General features: G+C 36.3%; 1 protein-coding gene across 8 annotated transcripts in view; it reads left to right on the top strand.

The window, feature by feature from the left end:
* Nucleotides 1–306: 306 nt before the first annotated feature.
* Nucleotides 307–22534, top strand: part of Marchf1 (membrane associated ring-CH-type finger 1) — a 712326-nt gene continuing 690098 nt past the window's right edge. For 3 of the 8 annotated variants that reach the window (XM_040293424.2, XM_078030953.1, XM_078030948.1), the window contains exon 1: nucleotides 310–481. The gene's annotated coding sequence lies outside the window, so the exon portion shown is untranslated. Of the gene's footprint in view, nucleotides 518–560; nucleotides 1168–22534 lie in introns of those variants that run through there. The other 5 variants (XM_040293440.2, XM_078030950.1, XM_040293477.2 and 2 more) reach the window with 5 other exon arrangements.

Here is a 22534-nt window from a genome sequence, read left to right as displayed (position 1 = left end):
TTCTTGATTTCCTTCTTGGTCCCTGGCCCCATCTCCATCACACCCACTCAGACCACACTCATCCTCAGACACACATATCCTCAGTTTCTTGGGTTCTGTTCTGTTCTTGACTCCAGTCATCCTGGCGGTGCCAGGTTCTGGGAACTCCTAGAGGCTCTGCTGCCGCCTCCGCCCGCTCTGCGTTCCCCGCGTGAGCGCTGGATTATTCCAGTTTTTGAGCATGGCAGATTTCCACTGGATGACATCATGGGAGCCGAGTGAGTGCCGGCTCCGAGAGGGGGACTGAGAAGGGGAGGGGGAGCAGAGGAGGGAAGAGGGCTGGGGAGCGGAGCCAGATCCGGGCTGCCTGCCACCGGTGCACGTCCACTAGCTGGGGAGGAGCGCTCCACCAGCTACTGACAAAGGATGGGAGGATGCCGGTTCCCCGGGATGCCGGCCGCGCGCAGCCTGGTGGCCGCCTGAGCCACTTCACCCTCCTCCGGTGAGTGATTGCAAAGATCATTCAATCAGCCTCGCTGTGAGTTCGCACTCTCTTCCGCTTTCTGTCCTGGGAGGTTATCTCTGATCCCAAGCTCGGGACTTGGCACAGCACTAGCCCGGAGCGCAGGCAGCAGGTGCCTTTGCTCAGAGGAACTGTGTCAGAGCTTATGCTCCTGGCCTGGGTTTGTGCGGCTTGTTGGGACCCAACCCGCTGGCGAGAGCTCGCCTGGGAGGCGCCGCTCTGGTGAGTGGAGGCTGCTCCAGCTGGTTGCCTGAGGTAGTTACCTCTATTGGACCCCAGTGCCCGCCGTGCGCTCACGCTGCTTCTGTGGATCCCGAGTGCACAGCGCGCTGTTTACACCCGCGTGGTACTAGTCATTCAGCCGCACCCCTCCGAAAGCGCTGAGTCGATGACTGTCACTCCACAGGCTCACGCACTCCCAGTGTGGGCTTGAGGGAGCCAGCACTGGTTACCCAGGGAGAGCGCGCACCACGGAAGACTGAGGGCAGTCTTTGTCTTGGGTTTATCGCTGATGCGCTCAAACCTGAGTCAGGCTCACTGCAACTGTAGGGTCCAATCCTGGTTCCCTGCACCCACCCCACTGGGCGAGGGATGTCATTGTGTTCCGGAGGCAGGCGGGATTGAGAGCTGGAGATTTAAGACGCCAAAGGGTCCTGCGCTCACGGGTGAGTGTCGCAGTTTTCTAGGTGTAGAGCTAGCTTCTGGAGCTCCCGGGAGTGAAGTGGCCAGTTGAGTCAGAGAGACGCCCAAGTTCTATCCCCAAGTGGTGAAAGGAAAAGAGCAAACTTAGGGATACTTACCAGCGATCTTTTTTTCCCCTCCCTGTCTTTCTTTCTGGCACTGAAACGTTTATCTTGGGGATTATTTGTAGCAGGTGGACGGAGTCGCAACGTTCAATATGTAGTTAGCCCCACATTTTCTTGGCAATTTCTTTTGTTACTCAGTAGGTCCAGAAAAGGTTTGCTTGCTAAACATGTTGGAGATCAGTATCTTTTCTATTTAGAGCACAGCCAGTTTAAAGGGACTAGGAACCTGCTCAGGTACCTTAGTTGAGAGTTGCGTCTCCTACTTATAGTATAACTGTCAATGTAGCAAAGCCCGCGTCCGCTGGTACCCGTTATATTGATGAATATCTTCTGTTTGGGAAAAAGCACAGATTTTGCATAACAAGGAAGTGGCGATATTTACTGGAGCATTATGCTTAATGTCAGTTAACATTGTGCTTAATGTCCCCCCTACCCCCCCCCAAAAAAACTGCTCTGTGGAAAAAAGACGGAAACAATTGAAAATTTGCCACTTTGGGGTTTATTTGCTTTTTTGGAGGGGAGGGAGGTGAGTTTTAATCCACTGAAATCTAAAATATTTACCAGTTTAAAAGCTATTATGTGTGTGTATAAAAATTAATGTATAATAAATAAATAAACAATCCCTGCACATTAAGGAGATTCTTGGTATACCAGTTTGGTATTCCTGTGCGTAACATAGTAATAGAATATAAGAAAGTGACAATGGCAGTTATAATTCAAAGGGTGTGTGTTTTTTTTTTAATTTTAAAAGCTTACTGCTTTTATTTAGATTCCTTCTTTGTCTTTAAAGACAGGTGATCCTAATAAGGATTTTCTAAGAGGATTATAGTACATTGTCTTGATCAGCAATTGCTCTTCTGATGAAGTTTAAGGTCCTTTCAGAGCAGACATGATAAAGTATTTGACTAATAAATGTAGTGGAAGTAAAGAAGGATCTGGGTGAAGAGTAGAGGGAAGTTTTACTAAATATGAATAGTGGAACTAAGAAGGGCATCAGAGGGTGCTACATTATTTTTGATTTTGGAAAGGCTTATGTTAGCTTTTAAATGGTTCTCTCTCCTGGGAAGTGCATAATTAAGTGTTTGATTATGTTGACAGGTCTGTAATATGACCAAGGAGAGCTTGTCTTTATCCAGGATTTCTGGGGGCTAGCAGCAACATTTTCTCCAGTGATTCAGAGATGTGTTTATTTCATTGTTGTTTCTTGATTTCTTGTCACAAAAAGCCTCCATGTGTTTCTTCAAAAGTTTTTTTTAACTTTCTAACTTTTTCATATTCGTCTCTTTATAGTAAAGCATACAGAGCTTTATGTTAAGGTTCTCAGAGAACCTGTTGCTCACATGGACTGCTTTTCTCAGATAGTGTAATAGTAAAAGCTCTTTAAAAAACCTGCTCAGAGAATGTATGATCTGCTGATGTGCTTATGTGATGGGGTGTCCCTGACATAAAAATGTATGTTACCATAAAATATATATATATATACTTTTTATCAAACTGTCAACCAGCCATGATAGGCAGGAGATATTGTGGCATTTAGTTCATGGCTTTTGGCATGAACCTTTAAAAATAAGATGTTTTGCCCATTTTACATGGTAAATAAAAATGCACATTAAATTAAAAAGATACATTTTTATTTAAAAATCTTCAATTTTATTTCAAACTATTTTGTCTAAGATCAAAATGCTTTGATGTTTTACTATATATTCATTAACACATGTAAGGAAAGTCATCACAAAATGTAAGCATCTTCTACATTGATATGATTTGATATATTTGATAGCAAGTGCAATATTATTTTAAAAAACACATGGGTGAAAATAATGTATTGAACTGAGATTATTCTTCTAATGTTTTTTCATGTATTTTACAAAAAACGAACCTTAGCTATTCTGTTACACAAAGACTCAGCTAAGAAAAATGAGGAAGAAGAGAAAGAAGTTGTATTATAAGACAAAAACAAAGCCACCGCTTCTTGCCCAGAGGGGGTGAGAGTGATGTTCCAAGGTCATGGAAAGAGCATTATGTTGGTGTTTCGTCTAACATAAGATTATGTATGAGGAACAAGTTCATCCTATTTGATGGCATCTTGCTTTCAATGTTCCAGTTGGTTGATTTAAAGATACTCATAGAAACTCTATGATATGAAATTTGTTTCACCTTCCTTGTGGCAAAATTGTACTTTGAACTCCATCAAATGTTGTCTTATAACCTTTCTATAAAGAGGTCTTATGGCTTTTTCAAGCTTAAAGATGCTTATGGATCACAAAACATGATGTTTTAACTTTGGGGTAGGCCTTTGGTAGGGAAACCCATCAGTAAAGCTGAAAGGTTTTAGCATCTTAACTTCTTTTGAAATTACAGATTAAAAATGAAAGTCAATAGTTACAGGAAATTATTGAGGAATGTGGTGCTATCTTACTTAGAGGATAAAGATAAAAATTAAAGGAATTTTAAGCAAAAATCTTCAGAAGCAACCATTGTCCTTTTGTTATGTATTGGATACATTTTTGCAACTTAATGGGCCCTTCTATGTTGTTTTTAATTAATTTCCTACTTTGTAGTCTCCAAATGATGAACACTAGGTGGGAAATATGCATTTCAGTTTTGACTTTGTCATCTCTTAGAGGAAAAAAATCTCTTTGAACATTACTTTCATTTACATAAAATAAAGATGATAATATATTTGTCTTGCTTTTTCACTGAGGGAGGAGGTAGTACATAGCAAATGAGTTAATGTACAAAAGTGATTTGGAAAATAGAGGGAAACTATCTGACAAATATGATGTCTTAGTGACTTAGTAACTTTAAAATTTCTGATTAGTTGAAGTCAAAGAAGTAAATGTAAAGAGGTGAATCTAGTTTCTGATTTCTATTTTAAACACCTGGTACTTTTAATTTGTGGCATTCAAGAATATTTAAACTATATATACAATTTGTGTTTGGTAGATCAACAATTTAGCTTGTTATTCTTTTGACTTTTAACTTCTACCAAACCTGTCAGTCTTATTATTATTGTCAAAGGTCTTTGTCTCTGGTTGATTTTAAGATTTTTCTTTTGTTTTTATTTTTCTTCAATTGTACTATGATGTTCCAAGACATGGTTTCTTTGAATTTATCCTCCTTAAATTCAAACTTGAATATGTGGATTAATATATTTCATCAGGTAAAATTTAAAAACCTTAGCTATACTGGTGAATTCTTGTATCATATCTGCATATATAACTCTTTTGTTCTGTGTCTTTTCCATTTCTGAGTTCTCAGTTCATGTTCAGCAGATGATTTCACTGTACCTAGAAGGCCTCTTACATTTGTTTCATTATTTTCACTCTTTTTTTCTCTCTGCTATTGTTTAGACATTTCCTTTTGACCCCTTTTCCTTCAATTTACTAATTTTCATCTCTGCTATGTCTGTTATGCTTTCAAGTCCATCTATGGGCTACCACTCCAATTATTACCTTTATTTCAGTTTTCATACATGCACTCAACTCTTTTTTTATAGATTCCAATTTAGCTATTTTCTCTATTTTGTCTTCTGTTACTTTGAATATATTAATTTTATATTAATTTTAATTAAAATTATTTTATTTGTCTGCTTTTGCCCGTAACCAAATTGTTCGAGCCTCTTCTCAATGTCTCTCTTTACTCTTGATATTAGTCATTGTGTATAAAATTGTAGAGTTTCTAGATAATTTATACATTTCCAAAGAGGTGTTGATATTTTCTCTGCATGGTATATACAATGGGCAGGGGTGGCCAAGTCAGTGTTGTTAGACTTTGTTCCCTTCTGGGGCACTGAGCTGCCAGGCACAGGTATCCAGGGCCTCCCACTGTAGCATTCACAGGTTCTGAACACAGCCAGGACAAGACATCTGAGAATCTTGCTATTCTTTTTAGAAATTTCCTTCTTTATGTCTTAGCCTCCAGTTATATGTGCAACTTCACATTTCAGCAGATGTCATGTAGGTAAGATCAGGCAGGTGTCAGCTGAAATTTTTTATTTTTTGTTGAGGGGATCTTGGCCCTTCATATCATAATCATGGTATCTCTCGAGATACCCCTGCACCCCACCCCCCGCATCTGCCCCATAAAACTGCAAAAAAAAAAAAAAAAATCTGTGCTGAAATCTTTATTTCATAGCAGTAGTCCTCTGATAAAGCAAAGCCCATATTCTCAAGATCTTGCTGTGTTTCCAGATTGGCAATTACCTTTACTCTTTACCCCTAGGGGAAGGAAAACACCCTTAAAAGTCAGCTTACCTCTTTGATACTTAATCTATCTGACATTGTGACGCTTCTGGTTGGGATGTGTTCAGAAGCTCTCTGTTATGATTTGGTTCTTGGGTGTCCCTAAAGGCCCATGTTTTAAAGGCTTGGTACCCTGTTGGTGCTACTGGGAAGTGGTGGGAACTTAAGAGTTAGGGCTAGTGGGAGGTCTTCAGGTTCTAGGGGCTTGACCTTGAAGTGGATAGTGAGATCCCTACCTCTTCCTCTTCGTCTCTATTTCCTGGTCATCAGATGAGTGGTTTTCCTCTGCCAACATGTTCCCCACCATGAGTGCTCTGCTGCCACTGACCAACTGATCGTGCACTAAAACTCAAAACTGTGAGCCGAAATAAACCTGGGCTATTCATAATGTGAGTATCTCAGGCATTTGTTACAGTAATGGAAAGCTGACTCATATACTCTGTTTGTTCTTATTAGAATTTCCCCCTCAGACTCAGCTCTTATAGTTGTTCTTGGTAGTGGTATTCGTCTACTGTGGCTTACTTTACCAAAACTGTCAATTGAAATGGGTCACTATTTATAACTGATTATAAATGTAGATGTACAAGGATGCAGGCTCACTCTAATAAAAGTAGAGTTAGTAGCCTCAGCCTATAGGTTTCTAGGCAATACAGCTAACTCCAAGCCCATTTGATTTTTGAAAAACATTGTTACAAAAGGACGCCAGATTCTACTAAGCATTTGGCATTGAAACACTTTTGTTGTTGTTGTTCTGTTTTGTTTTTTGAGGTAGATCTTAGGGATAGTGAAGGTTAATGATTCAAATAACGAATAAATTTGAATTCTTTGTCAACAAAAGACAAGCTAGTAGCTTACCGATCTCTTTACTTATTGGTATATGGATAAAACTCAGAATATATTCTTAGACCAACTCACAGAACCATAGTTAATCCAGATCCTACCTTAGGAATACTGCTAGATATATAAGGTACAAATTAACTATATTTCTGTAGATTGGCTTGGAATTTTTGATATTCTGCCTAGTGATAGATGATCCTCAAGGTGAACTAACGTATATAATGCTCTTGTTAAGTGATTACCTATTCCAGACAGCATATTAGAAACCACTAGTTTCTGGAGATACAATCAGCAATTGGAAAATGCCGGGAATGGACTCTTTTCCTTCCTGATTCAGTGTCCCAAAGTATTCTAGAAGATTCATTGAACCTGAGGGAAAGTGGTAAATTATTTCTTTCAGCACTGCTAGTTCATTGTCTGAGACTGGCCCTGTGTGCCCTGAGCAATGCTTTGATTCCCACAGGGTATGCCACAGGCTTCCTGCCCGCCCCCCCACATCCTCTGCCTCACTTCTGATTCTGGCTGACATTGCAGACAGGCTTTGACTCAGTTGTGGGGGGCTTTTTCACAGCTCAGACTTGTGTGGAGTATCTTCCACTTTCCACTCTGTGACTTTGCTAGCATGTGGTTACTAGTAAAGGTCCATGCAGTCTGTAAATGGGGAGGAGTTAACCCTACTCAAGAAGTCCCTCAGCCAGTGGGAATGGGTGGACCGTTCTGGGAGGCATCCTGTAGCTCCTGAGAAGTCCAGGTGGGACGGTGCCTCCACTGCTCCTGATGGTCAGTGAAATTCCACAGCTTGTCCTGGTTTATATTCTTTATGGATTTCACTTCACTCAGTTCCTCAACTTACTTCTTGGGGTCATCCTTCACTGTTTTCCCATGGTTTCTTAGTTCAACCTCTGATTCCAAGGAAGCAACATATATAAATTGGCTTTTCTTCTTCTGGAAGAAGATGAAAAAAAGAAAAGAATCAGGATTACAACTATAAGCCATATCCACCTATAGTGAGAGAATTAATGGGGAAGAAGCTAAAATGACTTTTATTTATTTATCTATTTATTTATTAAGGGTATTTAATTTACAAATTGATTATCTTTCAGGTCACAAATGAGGCCACTTAAATTTTTTTTAGTAATAATAAGATCATCTGTTGATCTAATGATTAATTTCCCTCCCTCTTTCCTTTCTTTTTTGCTCTCCTTTTATATATGTTTATTGGCAGCCCATTCTGTGCCTAGCAATCAGCTTGGCCTTGGTGACATAATGATGAGTAGAAAATGTATCCTGATTTTTGCTACTTTGGAACTGTGCAGTTAATTAAATAATCACCTGAATTAATACACAGAAGCAAGAGTGAGTATGGTGAAGGACAGTACACACTGATGGGGACGCCTGCTGTAGGGAATTTGACTTGTCCACAGAGCTTCAGACAACTCTTATTTTCGGAAGTGACATTTGAATTTATATTTAAAAGAAAAAAATAGTTAATTTGGTGATTAGAGAATGTAAAAATTTTCTACCAGGAGAACAAATGGAAGGTGCTGAAGGCCCTATTGTTGAGAGAAGCTTGGAAATTATGCAGGAGTCATACACAGTTGGAGGAAGTATGATATGGGTTATGGGGATGTGCCAGACATAAGGGACAGGTATAGAATGTTTGGTATATTAAGGAATAAAATGTGTGCATGTATGGTGGTTGGGGATCTCTAAAGACAGGCTCAACAAATAAGTAAGACTGTTAGCAAAAGAAGAAGTAGAAGAAGAATCTGGGGAGAATTTTGTATAAAATACACAGGCTAAGAAATACTAAGAGTTATGAACATCTGAAAAAAGTGGGATTTGTAGGAATTGATAATTTTGTTAGTGAATTTCTAAAGAATATAATTGGAAGCAAAGAGACACTATTCATTTATTTCTCAGTTTATTTATCCTAGCTTATGATGATGATACTTCAGAACTGCGTATGAGGCTTTTTAAATTCAACACATGTAAGTAGTGGTAGAGTATAATAAAATGTATATATTTTTATCATTTTATTAATTTTTGGAGTGGTAGAATTATAGGTAAATTAAAAAAAATTATTTCAATTAAAATTTTACTTGAGATTGATTTTAATAATGTAATGCAGAAAAGTTTATTTATATGCTACTGAAACATGGTGCTAGCTATACTTAATTATTCAGTCCCAAATCAGTTCCTGTATTGAGGTTTTAATAAAGTTAAATTGCCTGTATACTTGCACAAGTTTGGATTCTGGTTTTGTTAATCTCTTCCAAATTCAAATTTTAATCAATTAGAGACAAATTATTTTCCACTTAGAGCTATATTTCCTTTGATATTTCTTAGCAATTTTGCTTTAATAGAGCTGAAAGCTATGTCCCAGACACAGTGTGAAACGATTGATCCTTTAATAATTAACATAATATATACAAAAGCTCTTGCCAGCTACCTTCGTTTCTTAATGAAATAACATAGCTTATATGCAGATTACTTTTAAACTTAATCTTTTATGAAATCTCTTAAACTTGTATGTCTTATTTTAAAAAATGTTTAATGAATAAATGGATAAATAAATATTCATTCAGTAACTACCACATGGAAGAGAGATTTTGTACCATGAACAATGTCAGAGGAATTAGAAGGGGCAAATTTTTGACAGATTCTAGTATTAAGATATTGAGTGGCAAGTATGAAAGGTAAAATTCTTAGATTTATGGATTTGATCTTCATGACATTTATGATAAAGAAAATGAATCTTCAAAACAAGTGATAGATGCTATTATGTTGGGTTTTGTTATGATAGAATTAACTAGATTTGTCAGTTTGCAGGAATTGTTAAAAATTATGCAAAAAGTGTTAGTTTTTTTTTCATACATGACACAACGAGCTCAAAAAACAAAAAGAAGTATTTCTTTACAAAGAAAAGCAAATATTTTCAAAAGTCAATAGATGGTGTAGACTATAGTTTCTTATCCTACTTTTATTATTTTTTTCAAATACTCTTTTATAAGTATGAATTATTTTCATCATAAATATAAATGCTTCTTGAATTAAAAAATAAGCAAAACTTGAATGTTAATTTCTGTTAAATTTGAATAGTTTTATTGTGGGAAGCTCTTTTTTGGTACCTTTTCTATATTTTCATATCTTTCTATATTTATAATACAGCAACCTAAAAGGCAAATAAAAACAAAGAGTTTATTGAAGAGAAAGTGAGTGAGGATGGCCACCCAGGAATCATGAATTCCAGTTTTGTAGAACATATTCTCTGAAATGTCTTTAGAGGGGTCTGGTTTTGTAGATATAGAATAAGAAGTAATTGACAGCAAACCCATTGTTGCCATGGCATTGGTGAGTAGTGAAGGTTGTTGATTGGTCATGGGTTGCATAGGTTACATTTCAGGTAAGAACTGCAATAAGTAGAAGCAAAGCATTCTCCAAATTATTTATTACTTTAATGGCATCGGTGTGTCTACAAAGAACTAACTTGAGGCAGTCAAGAGCTGTATTCACCAGACTATGAAACTCTGGCATCTAGGAGGTTGTGACTTCTGTCTCACAACCCAGGTCTTCCAGGTCCAATAAGAGTTTGCAGATGCTCTTTCTTTTACTTATGTCTTCAATAAAAATTATAAATGTTGAAAAAAATGATGTAAAAACAATCTTCTGTCCTAAGTTATACTGTATGGTAATCATATGAAAATTCCTTTGAAAATTTTGTATTTAAACGGTGTGAGATAGAATACATGCAAATAAATTGTTTTAAGGAAATTATTTATCAACCTCACTAACTCATGAATAAATAACAGAAAACATTTCATATTGCTAAGTTTTATTCATGTGTGTTTTCATGAAGAGGAAACAGTAACCTCCCTCTCTTCCCTCTTATTTTTTCATGGCAATCACTATCTTGTTGATGATGGACTATGAACTCAGTCCATTGCAAAGTCTTATTTACTTAGTGGCTGTGTGTGACTTTGACCATGTGGGTGTACTTCACCATGTAGGTGCTGGGAAGGACTGAGCCTTTGGAGCTAGAATGTTCTTTGGTTCTTTCTTGATACCTGGAATGTTAAATTTTACTTAAATATCTCTATATTTTATACTTTATAAAAGTAAACTATAATATTTTATTAACATTTTTGTTATATAAAAAAACTTCAAAATGAATTTTATTTATTTATTTGTTCTAATTAGTTATACATGACAGTAGAATGCATTTTGGCACATCATACATAAATGGAGTGTAACTTCTCATTCTTCTGGTTGTGTCAAAATTAGTTTTAAACGAGAAGGTTCAGCTTTGTTCTTAGAAGAATAGGAGACAAGTGGTAGCCAGAAAATGCTCAGACTGAGCCATATTGACCTGTGTTGAAATCCCTACTAGTAGGTTGCCTGATGTGTTTGAATGTTGGTTTTTAATGTGCAAAATGTTGATATATAATTTCCTAGTAGTATGGTGGTTAGGTGGATGAAAGGTAGTAAATAGATTCCCTAAAAAATAGTAGGTTTTTAATACAATTTAATTTAGCATCATTAAAGCCAAATTATAGCTTTAAATGATCAAGTATGGTTTTATGTTTGTAAGATACTGTAAATTTTCAGCTTGTCTTGGTACTTTTTGTTTGTACTTTATAAACTCAGGGACACTTAACCACTCTTAACCATTTTATTTTTGAGACAGGGCTGTGCTAAGTTGCTTAGAGCCTTGCTGAGTTACTGAGTCTCTCTTTGAACTTGCAATCCTCCTGACTCAATCTTCCAAGCCGCTGAGATTTCAGGCACACCTGGTGGTCTTGGTACTTTTTAGGGTGTGGATGAAACTTAAAGATTTAGTTGCAGAAGCTACTAAAGAAAGTCTGCAACCACCATCATCTCCAAAGGAATGAAAGACCAAAATGAATGACATAATGATTTACATCATTTTATAGTGGGTGTTTTTTTCATTTTTATGTAGTTTCTAAATTTTCAATGAGAGCCCATCACATTCATGATGGTAATATGGAAACTTTATCTGAAAAATAATTAATTGTATAATTATTAGTTTTTGCATCATACACAACATAATCAATCTGACATTCAAGGTATTTTTACCATAGTATAGTGGTGTAGTGATTGCAATACAAAATAAAATAACAAAGAATAATTTTTTAGTGTTTTAAAGCTATAAAACTATGATGTAAAATGATTGTTGTAAAAAAAATAAAGAGTGAAAAGCAAATATTCCTCTTTAATCCCTACTCAAAAATTATTTCTTTAGATGTATCTACAATATAGACATTTAAGGGACATATATTTCATATATATTTATGCTCAAATATATTAGAATATTACATTTTGATACATATGTGTTATGCTAGGTCTTCTCTTTTTATAATATCTCAGATATCTTTTTCATATCTATATAGTCTACGAAGTATATGTTATATTTCTTGAGGGATTCAGCAATTTTACTTCTAGAAAAATTGTTCTTATGTGGGTACCAGGAGTCATGTGTTTATGACAATGTCATTTGTGTTAATTTGAAAAGTTTAAATAATCATTCATTATGGGGTTTTTTGGATGCTATATAAAAGTTTAAATAAATAAACTCAAAACTAACATGTGTCAACAGAGGTCAGTCTATGAAGCATAATTTGAGTGAAAAAAGTTGCAAAGGAAATTTGAATGTGTAAAAGATATATCACTTTTATCAACAATATATAAAAGTGTAATTTTCTGTTTTAGTTTTAGATACTTAAGTATTTAGTAAAACTGTGAAATGTGGTAGTGGTGTTCAGAGAACAGTTTCTATCTTCAGCAGATATTTAAGAGACACCTTGGTATTATTCTCTGTTTATGGTTGCACCAGTTTACGTGCTCCTCAGCCATGTATGAAGCATCTTCAAACTTCTTTGCACATGTGGGTTTGAATACATTATTGATATTTAGTCTCTTTTCTCTCAGTGGTTCTATGAGCATCTTTTCACATACATAAGGATTTGTCTTTTCATTGAAGTCTCCTCTTTTGCAAATTGTCTTTAAGGATGTGTTCTTTTTTCCTCTCCGTTTGAATTTTTAAAATGGATTAAGAATGTTTTTGCATTTTCTGAGTATTCTTTGTCACTTACATGCATCGAAAATATTTTCATGTATACAGACTTCTCTTTTAAATGTTTTAAAAATGTCTCCTATAACTTAGAGATTTTGAAATTTTATTATGTTCAATCATATCATTCTTTCCTTCATAAATTTAGTCTTTCTTATTTGAGGGGTCTTTTCTTAAAGATCATAAAGATGTTCACCTATTTTCCTACTAAAGCTTTAACTATATTTTTTTTACTAAGGTCTCTGGCCAAGTTGGAATTTATTTTTGTAGTTGATTCTGAAATGGAAATCAGGCTTCCCTTTCCCCTCCTCCCAAATGCATAGGCAGTTGCTCTTTTCAAAGTTTTTCCATTGATTTGTCAGGCTAATTTGGCAATCAGGGTGCCATATATTTATGTCTGTTCTTGGTTCTCCATTCTCTTCTGTGGGTTTATTTGTCTAGTACTTTGCAATTTAGTTCTCGTATCTTCAATTCTTTTGACATCATAAGTAGTCTTTATATCTATTAGAATGAATTCCACTCCTCATTCTTATTTTTCAAAATTGTCTTCACTTTTTACAAGCTTTTCCACATTACTTGAGAATCTGCTTGTTTAAAACTCCATAAAGCATTGCAAATGATGGGCATATCCTTTGGTTGCTACTTTAGACCTATTTTCCATGGAGCTGCATCCCAGCACTTTTTTAGCTTCTGATTTCTAGATGGATTCAACCAGTGGAAGACTGTGGTAGAGAGGAGACAGAATGATAAGGGGATTCATTCTTCTCTCTCTCCCTTGATGCCCCTTAGCAGTTGTGGTGGATGCATACGTTCATGACCACAGTTCCTCTATTTCTAATTCCATTCTACCTGGATTTCTGTAACTGCATTCCCTCCCTTTTCTATATTTGATGTGATGGAGGTGATGGAGGTGCTGGATTCCTTTTTTAACCCTGGTATATCTCTTTACTTAGACCCTTTGGATATGATATCTCTTTCCTCCAAGGCTTTTGACATACACTCTGTGGGGATGGCAAATATACTGATTTTATAGCTTAATCTGAGAGAACTGTCATTTTATGATAGAGCCTTTCTATCCATATACTCCATTTATCTAGTTCTTCTTTTATGTACTTCAATGATGCTATAAATTTTTTCTATAAAGATCTTGTTTAGCTGTTTTGAGATTTATTCCCAGGATTATTATTGTTTTTGTTGCAATTGTGAATGAGAATTTTAGAAAGATACATGCTTTAAATGTTTATTGGTGATGTATATTGATTTTTACATGTTGATTTTTCCATTCAGCAACCTTAATAATAGTTTCTAATAATCTTTGGAAGTTCTGTTATATAGGCTACATAATCATATTAACTGTATATAATGAAAATAATAATCATTACTAAAATTTATGGAGAACTCACCTTTTTTTTTTTCAGAAGACATTCTTTAAATGGAGCAGCTCATTTAATCTTTAAAACAATCCTGTGGTATTAGATACTATTATTGTTATACTTCTGTGCTTTTTTAAAATAAAGGAGTTCCCAGAAGTTAATAATTATAGTAACTTAACAAAGGCAGTGCAGCTTGTAATCAGTAGTAATTATCCCCAATTTTTTAAAATAAAAAATCCCAAGCACAGAAACATTAATTAATCTGATGAAAACCAGACAAATGAAAGGTCCAGGATGTGAACTAATGAATTCACTTTGATTCTAAAAATTTCATATCTCCTCTTTTTTTCAACCCTTATGCCTCTAATCTAATTTCTGGCCATAACATATTAGTGAAAACTCCTAAACAAACTTAATAGCAAAGAAATCCGTGTAGCAGAGAAATGCTGCCTGGTTGTGGGGAATGTGGTCAGTGGAGAGCCTCCGCTATTGACCCTTTCAGGGTACACCTCAGTTGCAGAGAGCCACCAGGACCCAGGACATACCCTTCCTGGAGCGGGCCACTTCACTCAGTGAGAAGGGGTTGGCATGAATGTCCAGCCACAGGTCAGCTCTGCTGAACCTTCACTCTGGAGCTCCTACCTAACCGAGTGAGGCTTTGCTGCCTGCAGCATAACCCAGCTTCACCTTCTGTCCAGTGAGCCCCTCTCTCTGCCCAAAGTGTTGATGTCTAATCAGTATTTTTAGAGTTTTTCAAATTTGGAATTGATCCCTAATTCCAGAAGGAAATCTGATTATTTGAGGGTGTTGTAGGGACAGATGAGGCAAGGCACCGAAGATAGCAGGAAACAGTTTTATTTGGCTGCAGCCAGGCTCAGAGGGCACAGCTTTTGCTGTAATCAATCAATCTCCCGAACCCTGAATTCAGGTAGTTTCCGAACTTTATACCCAGCATGTAAGGGGAGGGGCTCAGAAGTTCACAGTCTGCAGAAGTTCACATAAAAGCAGCTTTTTCTTTCACTGTTCTGGGCAAGTTAACCCTTCAAGGACAACACCTGAGAAGGAGGGAGCTTCTTCTCCCTTTCTTTCCTCCCCCTGCCAGCTGTTACCACGGAGCCCAATTGGTAACTTCTCTTATCTTAGAAATGTAGACATCTCTGTGAAGCCCCAGCTCAAGGCTAGAGGCCTTGTTTGCACATTTCTATAAACTACTATATGGATACCTGTTTGTGAAAAACTAGTAAGGGGGTCTCTAGCCCCCGAAGTGCTGACTTCTTCTCAGCCTGTGGCCAAGTAAAACAGGGCAACACAAAAATTGGAAGTTTATCTACATTGAACTCTTTTATAGAGACTCTTTTGCTGACAGTCCTAAAATCAGCCATGGTGATGATTTCTGGAGAAGCCCAGTTAGGACTTTTCTGTGGCAAAAGGGAGTACCACTACAAAGGCTTTGGTATGAGGATAGAAGATTTTCTTATATATTTATTGACTACACAAATACAGTCCTTCTGCAGTTCGAATGGAATGGTCTTACTTATAAACTCATTTTGTTTCCAAGAAATTCCAGAATTTCTCTCTGACTGGCTAAAGATTATTTTAAAAAATCAACTTTATATTTATTGATTTAAATTATTTAGTCACCTCCTCTCTTTTATAAATAACCCTGCTATATTTCCTTATTTTTGCAGGGGTTTATGTGACAAGAATGATTAAATATGAACAAAAGACCCCAGGAAATTGATGTTACAAAAGAGAAATATTGGTTATTTTTGTATGTTTTTATGATTAGTTGGCAGAAAGCATTCTTTTTATTAGAAACCCTACTATTGTGTTTGCTGAATTGTGGAACACCCATAATAGCAGATTGGTACATTCTGGACTCAGCAACAGAATAAATGAAGTGGTGTGTAGTATAGTCCCAGAGTACATAAGGAAACACACACATACACATGATCTCTTTTGTATTTGTGTGCACATGCGAGCATGGACACATGCACACACACTCATGTGCCTCTTGATATTAATGTCCTTGTTAACTGGATGCCAGTTTTGTTTATAGTAAATTGTCTGGGTCAGAAGTGAATCATGTTAGCTTTCTATTACTGTGACAAAGTATCCGAGTCAAGCAACTTATAAAGAGGAAAGATTGTTTTGGTTCATGGTTTCAGAGAGTTTGGTCCATGGTCAGTTGGCTCCATTGCTTTTGGGCCTGTGGTGAGGCAGCAATACTGCTCACCTGATGACAACTGGGAAGCAAAGAGATAGACAAAGAGGGGCGGAGTCCCAATATCACTTTCAAGGGCATGCCCCTAATGACCTCACTTCCTCTCACTGGGCCCCACCTCTTAAAGGTTCCACCACCTCTCAATGGTGCTGTGGGCTAGGGACCAAGACCTCCACACATGGGCCTTTGGGGAAAATTTCAGATCCAAACTATGCAAACTAATACACTTAAATTCTTATTTTGTGAGTAGCCCTGAGCCTGCTTTTATCTTTTCTTCTCCCAAGCTTCATGTTCTGCAGTTCTTAGGATGAAATTTGCTGGTTTTTCTACTAGTTGGGATCTGTGGATTCCTTTTAGCCATTGACATTATGGACATCTCTGTGGCCCTATGTTCTATTTTCAGCTACTCTGAGAAAATTTCCCAAAGATAAGAGTCTCCCAAAGATAAGAGCAGTTTGTAATTTGATTTAAACTGTCAAATATTGAAATTTTTACTTCATAGGAAAAAGAAAATTGGTTTCTACCCTCATTTGGATCTTCCCTGGATCCAGTTTGTATTTAGAGTTTAAAATTTTTCTTTTACATCTTTTCTAGTACCATTTGTTGGGTTGGTGAAAATTTACCTTTTGTAAATTTGAAACAGAATAAAACATATTTTATATATAACAAATTATTTTCTTGTTGGACTTATGTCTTGAATTTTTATGCTGTTAAAGACTATGGCATTTTTACATGCAGTGAGAGTCTATATGTCTTAATTGGTAATTGGTTTTAGATGCTGCAAGAAATGATCTTTAGCGATTATATATTATAGAAAAATCAGTTTTCCAGAAAAGCAATTAGAATAAAAATGAGACAGTCTGTGAGGATCATAACTAAGAGAAAAGAAAATATCAAAGTGAGAAGTTGGAATGGGGGAACAATTATTTGCAGATGACCCTATTTGTAGACAGTTTCTGTAACCATAGCAAAAGTTTATTTCTTTCTTGCTCACTAAACCATATGAAATATTGTTATGTGAATTCCTGGTGATTATACATCTGTTAATTTCTTCACCAGTCCTAGCCAACTTTTGATAAGCCACAGATCACTATTTACATTTTAACTAGTAACAAAAGTATTTACTGTTTGAACCTCAGTTGTAAAGATTATTACTTTGTTTCAGAAAATAACAATTCCTGACTACTTCTGGGAATAAAATGTGGCTGGTTTCCAATCAAATTATGCATGGGTGTCTGCATTTCAATGAACTGCACTGATGGAGGCTGAGTTTCCTATAACTCTCTGTATGGCCTTGACCTTCATTCACATAAATCATGTGCCCTGGACTCATGTCCCTCGGACATTTACACTGATGGAACTGATCATTGATCATCTAAATTTGTCTGGTTTGGAGTGTACCACTGTTTTCTCCAATATTTTAGACAATAGTTGAAAATTTTAGAACAGAATTATTCATGAGTTTGAAAGATTACACAAAAATGTCCATAGGTTTTTAGATATTATTCATTGTTCCCTACAAAACACTTTCTATATCAGCTAGTTTCTATATTTGTTCACCCACTATATCCTTTACTTTTGTACCACAGCCATAGCTAAATTTAAATTATACTTTTGGTGATAAAGCCCTTGTTGTTTACTGAAAGGGAATAAAATCAACCTTAGAATTCTACAGGTGCATAATCTACTATGAGTTTTACTGTGACTCAACACTCTAGATTTGTGTTAATACTTTTGGGCCAACTAGGTGATGATTAAAAGTGTTGACATCAATTTCTGTAAATGAAATTAAAATATGATTTCTGTGATCTTTATAGTACAGTGTTAAGTATATAACTTCAAAATCCATTCCAAAAGTTGTATATATTAAAGCAGAGTCCTTCCATAGTAAGTTAACTTTAAAATTTTTATATATTTAGAAGGAAACCCTCAGAAAGGCATGCAGCATATGATTTTGCTACAATAAATTATCATAGTGAAAGATTCTTTTAGTATTTATACTCAACTCTTCCTACCCCAAATAGCTCCCTATTATAAAAATAGCTTCCCATAATAAAATATGGGCAAAGCTCAGAATTGCACAAACATGTTCAAAAATGAGAGGAAAAAATCAGAGAGTACAAAGATGGCGGGTGGTAGAGAGAGAGAGAGAGAAAGCTCAGCTAAGCAGCAGCTATAGCAGATATTTAGTAATGTCCATAAAAGGAATACACTTCCTTCTAGATTTCCACTGCACCAATGCATATGCATTTGCAAATTAGGAAATGTGCTAACAGCTGAATTTATAGAGGATGGTGGTTGATGAAGGACCTAATTTAATTTGAACTTTGAACTGTAGACAAAAAGCATAAGGAATTCTTGGGATAAAAATGAATGCTTTGGCATAAGTAAACACTTACTCCGAATTGCATGTATGCTGCTGTAATGGGTGCCCAATATCTGCCAGTGCCTGGAATGTTCCTGGGTGTTGGGATCACACTAGTACTAAACTAGGATAGTCTCAGAAATAGTGTCATTTTTAATTTAAAAAAGTTATATCTGTGGAGTGAATCACAATCACCTTTAGAACTGCTGAAATTCCAGACTTCTCAGCCCTACTCCCAGAGGTTCTGACCACTTAAATGAGAACACTGTCATTTCCCTAGTGGCCTGTGTCTGACACATAGAGAGATGGACTTATAGGTGATAGCTAAAATATAAGCACATAAGTTTTAGGACTGTGGGAATCTTATAAGGTCATTTTCAACAGGGACTTTGTTCCTACAAAGAATTCACTACAATAATAAAAATAGCCAAGCATTGGAGTATACCTAATTATTCCATACTGTCACTAGACCATTCAAATTATAGTATAACAAGAATTTGGATATTCTGTTGCAGTTGATCTAGCTATATTATATTGTTGGACTCCACACTTCCATAATTTGCATATGGCATATCAGGAGCGAGGACCTCAGATGAACATAACTGGGCATCATATACCTTAGAAAATGTTGCACTCTTATTAGTAGAGGAAGCAGCTGAGGTACCTAACTTCACATATGGCAGAAGTAGGATCTTTATTGAAGAGTCTCCCGTCAGACAGATCTGCTGAAGTTTGTTCGTCCCTTCCCATCTTCTCTCTCTACCCCATCTACTGTAATTTATTCCTCTCATTGTTTATTTTCCCATTCCCCTCACAACCTCTTATATGTAATTTTGTATAGCAATGAGGGTCTGTAAAAAAAAAAAGTTTGTTCGTACCTTTTGAATGCATCTGATAATGCTGAAACAAGTGGTAAATGAGAGAAAGAACAAATTCTTCCCAAAACATCACCTTATGAATAGAGTTCTTTCTCAGCACCACCACACACATGCAATGACACACATCACTGGAGTTAATAGAGTGCTTAAAGGCACGGTGTCTATGTCCACATCTTCTGAACATTTTCTAACAGCTGGGTGCAAAGGAACACAATTGCTTTCCTATTAAATACACCAATTGCTCCAGAAGTGTTTACTCTGAATCCCCAGAAGAAAACAAAAATATTTTTTCTTTTTTTTAAATAATTTAAGGTTAGGTTTTCTGGAGCAATAAAAGAAATACCTTTCTTAAATGAGTTGAGATAACAAAATACATTATTTCCCTCCAAATATTTTAAAGAAAATTGCTATTGCTATAAAAAATAAATGGAAAAAACTAAATAACACTTCAAAGGCCCCTTCACATTTCTGTTTTTCCTTTTTCAAGCATCTGGATGCTCAATGTCCAATATTATGAATAGTCTGAAAAAGCAGGTTCTTAAATTGACAAACATTAATAGTGTTTCCTAGGTTATAAACTATCCTGAACTCAGTCTAAAAGCCAGAGATGATATTTCATTTTCTTGGAATGATATATTTTAATCCAATTGCAGCATGTTTTATAATCTGATTACTTTCTTCTCTAGTGGTATTAAATGATAGACTACTTCTCTAGTGATATTAAATGATGAACTACTTACGTTAACAAGGTCCACCAACTATAGTTTACCAAGAGTAATTCCATCTTTCACTTCCTTTTCATTCTGTTTGTCTCCCCAAACAAAAACCATGTTGAAAATTCAATTTATTTTTTTTAAAAAACTAATATCCAGTACCCTGTTTGGTGAGGCTCATTTTGTAATTCTTGATGATCTGTTTCTTATCTCAGTATTTTTTTTGTTATAACTGAATCAAGGCTTCATGTATCTTCTAGTTCATTCTCTGATACAGAGGAAACTACCTTGGATGCCTCATATTCAAAGTTAATTAACTAGTAACTTTCTTACATTTATGCCCCAGCCACACTGGCTGTCTGGAGGCAACCCCCTATGGCCTCTTTCAATTTCTTGGCATTCCAAGAGGCTCCTGAGGCTCCTGGTACATGTCTGAAACTCACTACCCCAGGAGCAGATGTTCACCTTGAAGAGGAGGCCTTATAAGGTCTGATGTGAATAACTGAATAATGTGGATTGACTCTTGAGAACTCACAGTTTTTTTTTGTGTGTGTGTGTTGGGGGGTGGTGATTATCTCACCTTCCTGGAGAGGGATTCAGATTTTACTTTTTAGGAAAATTCATCACAGTGCATCAGTTCTGTAGTCTTTATCTTGTTCTCACCTTGCCACCTGTTACCTGAGAGCTGAAGATTGGCAGCTCTGTGTGAGAATCTAAAACGCCCTGACACCATGTTCTCTTCCAGAAAAATGGATCTTCCCTTTTTCTTCTGAGGTTCTTTGGGGAAAATATTTTTCAAAAATCTGTTTTGTATCAACTCAATGCCAAGCTGTAGGTTTTATTTTGTCAATATTGGGAAGAACAGGAAAAAAAAAAAAGAACTTTCTTTGCTTTTAACAATCAAAAGTTTTTACCAATTGACACTTGAGTGTTCATGAGAAAATAACTCAGATTTCAGTTTTATAAAACCTTAGTTACTACAGGATCTGACTTCTTTCTGCATTGCAAATTGATGGAACTATGCTCAGAAGTATTCCCATAAATATATTTTATTGCACTATAATTTTTTTTTGTGGTGCTGGGGATTGAACCCAGGGCCTTATGCATGCAAGGCAAGCACTCTGCCAACTGAGCTATATCCCCAGCCCTGTTGCATTATAATTTTTTTTAAAAAAACTAAGATTTATTATATGTCTTATAAAGGTATGTTAGACTGAATAATGCCCCCTCATCCCCAAATCTGCATATCCTACTTCCCAGAACCTTTGATTGTTACTCTATTTGGCAAAGGGTCTTTGCAGATATATTAAAATGAAGGATCTCAATAAGGAGATATTACTCTATTATCTGGGTTAGTCAACTGTAATTTCAAAGATCCTTAAAAAAGAAAATCAGGAGGAATGAGACTTGGGGTGAGAGAGATGTGCTGGCAGAAACAGACATTGCAGCCATGTGCTGTGAAGATGGAGGAAGGGACCAAAAGCCAAGGAATAGAAGTGGCTGCAAGAGTGCAGACTCTCCTCTCAGTGACTCCAGAATAATGAGCCCAGCTGTGCCTTAGCCTGCTCAGGGAAATGGATTTTGGACTTCTGACTGTAAGTACTCTAAGATAAATTTGTGTTCTTTTAAATGACTGAATCTGTGTTAATCTGTTATAGCATCAATAGGAAATTAAACAATGACAGTAAAAAAGAATAAAGGTATATAAGACTGGACTCTCTCTAATGGTTACAGATAATATTTTATTATACTTTGGTACATACAGCTAGATTGACACACATGATTTTTTTGAGGGTGGGGGTGTACTGAGAATTGAACTCAGGGGCACTTGACTACTGAGCCACATCCCTAGCCCTATTTTGTATTTTATTTAGAGACAGGGTCCCACTGAATGGCTTAGTGCCTCATTTTAGTGAGGCTGACTTTGAGCTCACGATCCTCCTGCCTCAACCTCCCGAGTGACTGGAATTACAGGTGTGTGCCACTGCACCCAGCAATGTTTTGCCTTTTATTTTTATTTTTTTCTGATTTTTGTTACAATTATCCAATCACATTAATTGTATAAAATGTTTCACTGTGACATTTCCATATATGCATATATCATACTTTTATTGTATCCATCCTCCCTACTACTGTCATTTGTCCTCCTCTCTCCCCACTTCCCCAGTTCCTTTCTCCTTTCCTAGTTCCTCTTCTGTTTCCTATCACCTTATTTTTTCCCCCACTGTGAAAGAAAGCATGCAATACTTTTTTTTTTATGTCTGGCTTATTTTGCTTAAAATGATAACCACTAGTTCCACCTATTTTCCTGCAAATGACATGACTTTATTCTTCTTTATGACTGAATAAAGCTCCACTGTGTGTATATACCATTTTAAAATTCACTTATCTGTTGATTGGCACCTAGACAGATTCCACTTCTTGGATATTGTGAATAGTGCTGCAGCCAACATGGGCACACACGTTATCTCTTGTATGATGACTTTATTTGCTTCTAGTAT

This window comes from Ictidomys tridecemlineatus, chromosome 14 (assembly GCF_052094955.1).
Source record: "Ictidomys tridecemlineatus isolate mIctTri1 chromosome 14, mIctTri1.hap1, whole genome shotgun sequence".
NCBI lineage: Eukaryota > Metazoa > Chordata > Mammalia > Rodentia > Sciuridae > Ictidomys > Ictidomys tridecemlineatus.
This window is presented reverse-complemented; position numbering and strand designations above follow the sequence as displayed.